At 46.8% G+C, this 6,000-nt stretch overlaps 1 long non-coding RNA gene across 2 annotated transcripts; it reads left to right on the top strand.

The window, feature by feature from the left end:
- Window positions 1-2,498: 2,498 nt before the first annotated feature.
- LOC129200950 (uncharacterized) lies at window positions 2,499-5,247 on the top strand. 2 transcript variants are annotated; one of them, XR_008575171.1, is made up of 3 exons: window positions 2,499-2,623; window positions 4,023-4,135; window positions 4,961-5,247. It is a non-coding gene; the product is annotated as an uncharacterized LOC129200950 (long non-coding RNA). The 2 variants fall into 2 exon arrangements; XR_008575172.1 differs by lacking the exon at window positions 2,499-2,623 and adding an exon at window positions 3,800-3,910.
- Window positions 5,248-6,000: the final 753 nt, after the last annotated feature.

The following is a 6,000-nucleotide window of genomic DNA, read 5'->3' as shown; positions in this document are numbered from 1 at the left end:
GGGTCTTTTATAGAGATCGTGATCGGTTTGATATTTAATTTTCCCACCAATCCTGGGCTATACCAAGTTTCTGGATTAATCTTGGCTTTATCTTCTGCAGTTAATAAGCATAATCTTACTTCCAAATTGATTCCTAATCCCACTATCAAATCTCATCCCAAAAGATTATACTCAGCTTCTGGGACCAGTAAAAATGTTCCCATTCCATATTTATTGCGGGCTTCTATTGCTACATTTCTTATCAGGGGCACCTTGAAAGGTTCCCCCTTTGCACCAATTCAATTTTATCAAGGGCTCGGTAACCTTAGGGGTCCCCAGCAAATAGAGCCCCTGACCCCCTAATCTTCCTTAAAAATCTCCTCATCCTGCATTCTTTTCCGACAATTCCTCTGCAGATGTCCCTTTTTGTGACAATAAACCTGCCAATCTTCTATTTTCTCTAACTTTTTCCGTATATCCATCCAAGATTTAGTTACAAATCGAGTTTTCAGCAGGGCTTGACCCACTTGGCTATTGGGGTCCAACCCAGAATATAGCTGCAAACTCTTTTTCAATCTCTCCAGCCACTCGGTGGGGGTTTCATCTTTCTTCTGTTGTTCATTAAAGGCCTTATTAATATTTTGCCCTCTGGGTACAGAATCTCTAATCAGGGGATTAGATGAATTATATTCCGGATTATCATAGAATTATCATATTCCGGAGATCAACCATATTATTTCTATGTGCAGGGTCTTGATTGTCCCAATTGGGCTGCTGTAGGGGCCATTTTACATCTCCGGTGGGACCATGCTGATGCCTCTGATCCCAATGTCTCATGCCTGCCGTTTTAATCATCCCTCGCTCTTCATTTGTGAACAAGATCTTCAAAATAGACTCCATCTCGTCCCAAGTGTAAATGTTGGGTCCGAGGAATTGATCAAAATGTTCTGCTACGCCTAATGGGTCCTCTAACAAGTGTCCCATTTCTTTCTTAAATTCCCTCACATCCCCGGAGCTGAGAGGTACAGATACAAATCCGACTCCGGGTTGTGCCCCCCCCATAGCGGTTTCCCTTAACGGATACAATAAATTTTCCTCTCTTCTTTCTCTAGTTTGACTTCTAGTTATTATTCGATTAGAAGGAGGAGCATCTTCCCCAGGGTCTGGGGGTGCTGTTGGAGGGAAATCCTGCTCAAGTTCTTGTGGTAGCGGAGGAGGGGGAACATAGGGTGGGGGAGACGCTGGAGGTTCGTCTATATCCCACCTTTTCTTAAACAAATTAGCGGTCTGAGCCATGCCCAGAATCCATAAAAAGGCATATTCGTTCTCCTCCTTATTAAATGTTCGTTTGTTAACATATATATTTAATTGTCGACATATCCAATCCTCCAAAGATCCATAAATTGGCCAATATAAATCTTTTCTTATTTGTTTTCCTCCCCATACTTTCATACAATAATGGACCATTTTCTTCCTAGGCTTCCCTTTTCGAGAAGGGGAAAGAATTCCCTTTTCGAGAAGGGGGACCATCCCAATATCGAATCATTGGGCCTAACGGGCTATCTTGGGGTATGTCAGGGAGCCCACCCCCACCCCGTATCTCCTGCATGGAAACAGAAGCCTTTCTTTCCTCCTGTCCCATCTTCCGAAAGTGCCTTCTCTCACTCAAATTCACTCGCTTCCCTCCGTTTGTGGCCCACGCCCTCGCGGACAATGGGAACCGCACTATTAGGAGGTCCACACTCGCTTCGCCCGGTGGACTACTAAGCCCAGTGGACGTCTCAGTCACTCGCACTCCGGGTACCCAAACCCGACCGAACGGAACCGCAATATACTTACTCACTCCCGAGTCTTCATCCGGCTCTTCGTGCACAAAAATTACGGGAAATGCAGGATCTCTTTTCTTTTCTTTTCTCTTTTTTTTTTTTTTTTTTTTTTTTTGCTTTCCTATCTCAGTTCGGAAAATCCAGGTGAGCTAAGTCGGAATCTCCTCCGGGACCATCCGAGGATGGGGCGCCCTCCCAGAGTTGAAGTCCGAGTCGGCTGTCTGGATCCAAGTCACGGCACCAAATTTGTTATAGTTGAATTGAGACAAACAGAGTCCAAAGTAAATTCAATCTGTATTTATTAAGGTAGGAAAGCAAAAGCAGCGCTGGGCGGCCGGAGAGTCGCAGCTCCACCAAAGGCTCGCCAGGTAGAAAAGCAAAAGCAGCGCTGGGCGGCCGGGGAGCCGCGGCTCCGCCAAGGGCTCGCAAATTCAAACAAGCTAAGCAGCCTCCTTTATAGGTTGATTTTCGCGCCTTTCTGCTGCTTCGGTTATCGTGGCTCCTCCAAGTCTGGGTAGTTTGTTACAGAGATACAAGTTGTCATAGTAACATAGCACTGCAATTTGCAACATTTTGGTTAAGCCTCGCCAAACAGGATGTTCTCTGGTGCAGCATGGTGCAGAAAGATTGCTTTTTCTCATCTAACCCATTTTGATCACCAAATTACCTCCAATTACTTATTACAACTGATTACATCTAGCTCAGGTTTGCATGGGCTCTCTCTGGCCTCGTTTTCCTGGCAGCGTGGGTGAGAAGGGGCAGGCGGACACTTACTGGCTTTGGAGAGGAGCTTCCGCAGCTGAAGAGACCAGAAAAAGGTAAAGCAGGAGGAGGATGAAGTTGTAACCGTGGGATAGGGGCCGTGAAACAGAAACTATAGAATCAGGTTGAGATAATTAGTTTGTAACCAAGGTAATAGGTAATGAAGCTAACTGACCATGGCAAGGTACAGTGCTGCTATGTCCCATGTACAGTCCCTACCAAACTGAACAATAGGTTTGGAGATATTAATCTTATGAAGTAAGCTGTTATGGACAGGTGCACCCACAGCAAGGATACTACGCATGCCTGCATGAAGGAGGTCATCCAGCGGGCACGGGTGCAAGACCACTGACGACCAGAGACCCTTGAGGACCACCGACTCAAATCACTGAGCATGCGTGACGGGGAGGAGAATATGGAAATGGCTTCCAAGAAATGATTATCATAGGACTGCCTTTTCTGAGAAAAACGATGAATATGTATGTTTTGATGCTACATAACCTGTGTGTTGGTGATCACCTGGCATGCACATTGGGTGGAGCTATCCCCCGTGCATCCAGCGCTGCAATAAAGAATGCCTGCCTGACGCGTGGAAAACAGACTCCACAACCTGTGAAGTTGTAAAGTAGGTATGTTTATTCAGCGCTGGGCAGCACGGGGGGTCGTCCCACCAAAATCATGTGCGCCTTGCAGCACTTCCCTTTGAGTTTTATATGATAGAATGTTGCATATTCAAAAAGCACCTATACATATTCATGATCTTTCCGCGGAAAGGTGGTCTTATTACAATGAGTTCATTTCCATTGTCTCCGCCTTTAACTCCTCTCAGCTGCACACGCGCAGTGCCTCTTGGTGGTCGTGGGCCGGGGTCTCAGGGATGAAGGCCGTATGTCTTCCTCACTGTGCACTTTTCACCTTCACCACAAAACTTACTCAGACCGGTTCCTAATTAGCAGAGAATCCTCCGTGTTCATTCCCTTCTGATTTACTACCTCCTTATCTTGTGATTGGTTACAAAAATGCAAGCAGAGCGAAGGGTCATCTTGACCCTTCCTTACGCTAGTTCTTGTTAAAACATCTTACGTAAGGGTTAAGATTACTAGATATGTGGCTTAAGCTAGTTAATGATCCTGCCATTTCCTTTAAGTGTTAGTTCTCTCTATCATGCCTTTTAACACTACATTGGTGTTACGAGGTTTATTCCCGGATTTCGGTGACAAAGTGAAGGGGATTCTGCCAGCTGCTGCCATCAGCTGCAGACAAGAGGCAGCTGGCCTCTCTGGGCGAGGAAGGATCCCTCTGACGAGTCCTCAGCAGACCAGATCTCCAACATGCACTATCGGGTCTGTATATGTAAGGAAAATTACAGTCTGACCATGTAGGGTGGGCGCGTGTGGCTGTGTATTAGGAAATCTCATGTTCCAAAAGCTGTAAGACGCCAATGTATTCTTTTAGGTGGAGTCAAGCGACTGGAGCTACAGAAGAGGAAGGGAGGAAAGGACAGACAGATGGATAAAGAAGCGCCTGAACTGTACAATTGCCTGGCAGTGCAGATAGTTGGAGCTCCAGTGAGTCCCTTCTGCATCTCTGTACCTCCCTGCCCCCTCCCCTTTCCTTCTGTGTAATTTTTTCACTTCCCTGAACCTCTCTTTCTCTCTTGATTATTGACCTCTGCTCCCTGTCCCCCCTTTCTCTTTTCTCCAAGCCTCTCTTTCTCTGTCATCCTACCTCTCCCTTCACTTTCCTTGTTATTCCTTTCCTGCTCCCTCTGCCTCTTTTTTTCTGTGTCTCTCTGTCCTGCAGCCCATCACAGGTTTTTTTTCTTCTCCATCTCTTTGTCCTGATTTCCATCCTTCTCTGTTTTTCACAGTCTTTCTGGCCTGTTCCTTTGTCTCTCTCTGCCTGTATGTGTGTCCCCCCCATCCTTGTCTTCCCCTCTCCCTCCTTCCTTCTGCTTCTCTTTCTCTCTCACTCTGTCCTGTTAACTGTCACTGTGTTTTTTTCAATCTGTATCCCACTGTCCCTATTCTTCTTCCTGTTCATCTCTTCTTTATCCCTCTCTGCTGCTCCCTGACTGTTACTCACCTCTTCCTCCATCTCTCTGCAGGAGTCCTGATACCTCTGTCTCTCTCTCTCTCTCTCTCTCCCTCTCCCCCCATCCCTCTGCTGTTCGCTGTCCCTGTTTTTCTCTGTGTTATTCTTGTCCTGCTCCCTGCCCCATTGTTTCTCGCAGTATCCCTCTGTCCTGCTCCCCGTCCCTATTGCTGCCCCTATTCTTTTTTACTCCCTCTCCTTGCTGCCCACCCTAGGCTTTTTTTGCAGTCTCTACCCTGCCCCCAGCCCTTATTTTTCTTTCTCTCTCCTACTGTACTGTTATGCTTGTTGTCCCTCAGGACACTGCACAGAAATGGTGTTGGGATCTGCAGGGACAGGTGGGACCTGCTGCAATTGCTCATGAATGTGAACTGGACTTGATGGACTTGAAGGACTTGAATGAAACCAGACTGACTGTGTATGGTTTTCTTCCCAACTCCAATTCCAACCTCCATGCTCGGCACCAATGAACAAGAGACCTTGTGCTGTTTTCCAGATGTCAGTGGCTGCCAGTTAGCAGAGAACATCACTTAGGTAATGGTGCAGTTGTTCTGTGAACAGTACAAGACAGACATTGAGTCCAGAGGAGGCCATGAAGTTGATCCTAGGGCTGGAGCACCTCTGCTATGAGGACAGGCTGAGAGAGTTGGGATTGTTCAGCGTGGAGAAGAGAAGGCTCCGGGGAGACCTTAGAGCACCATCCAGTGCTTAAAGGGGCCTACAGGAAAGCTGGAGAGGGGCTGTTTATCAGGGACTGTAGTGACAGCACAAGGGGTAATGGGTTTAAGCTAAAAGAGGGGAGATTTAGATGTTAGAAAGAAATTCTTTACTGTGAGGGTGGTGAGGCACTGGGACAGGTTGCCCAGAGAGGCTGTGGTGGCCCCATCCCTGGAAGTGTTCAAGGCCAGGTTGGAGGAGGCTTTGGGCAACCTAATGTAGCAGAGGGTGTCTCTGCCTGCAGCAGGGGGGTTGGAACTAGATGATCTTTGAGGTCCCTTCCAACCCAAACCATTCTATGATTCTATGAACAGGGATGAGCACTTGTGTGATGGTGTTTTCATGAACATTCTCTGATCTCTCCCCTTCAAAGCTCTTCCTTTTTCCGGAAATTTTAAGATGATGTTTCTTATTCTAGGGTTCAGACTGGAGTTGGACTTAATGTTGAATGGCTGATATAATGGGCTCCATAAAATGTGAGTAAGAACCCTGCTTTTTTGCTGTTGTTTCCTAACACGCTCTGAAGTTTGGTAAGCAAGAGGAAGAGTGTTTGAAAGAGCCTGTTGTTTGAGAATAAGACGTTGCTGTAGCGTGCCTGCCTTTGTATGGTGAAAGTTTCCTA

This window comes from Grus americana, unplaced genomic scaffold (genome assembly GCF_028858705.1).
Source record: "Grus americana isolate bGruAme1 unplaced genomic scaffold, bGruAme1.mat scaffold_69, whole genome shotgun sequence".
In the NCBI taxonomy this organism is placed as follows: Eukaryota; Metazoa; Chordata; class Aves; order Gruiformes; family Gruidae; genus Grus; species Grus americana.
This window is presented reverse-complemented; position numbering and strand designations above follow the sequence as displayed.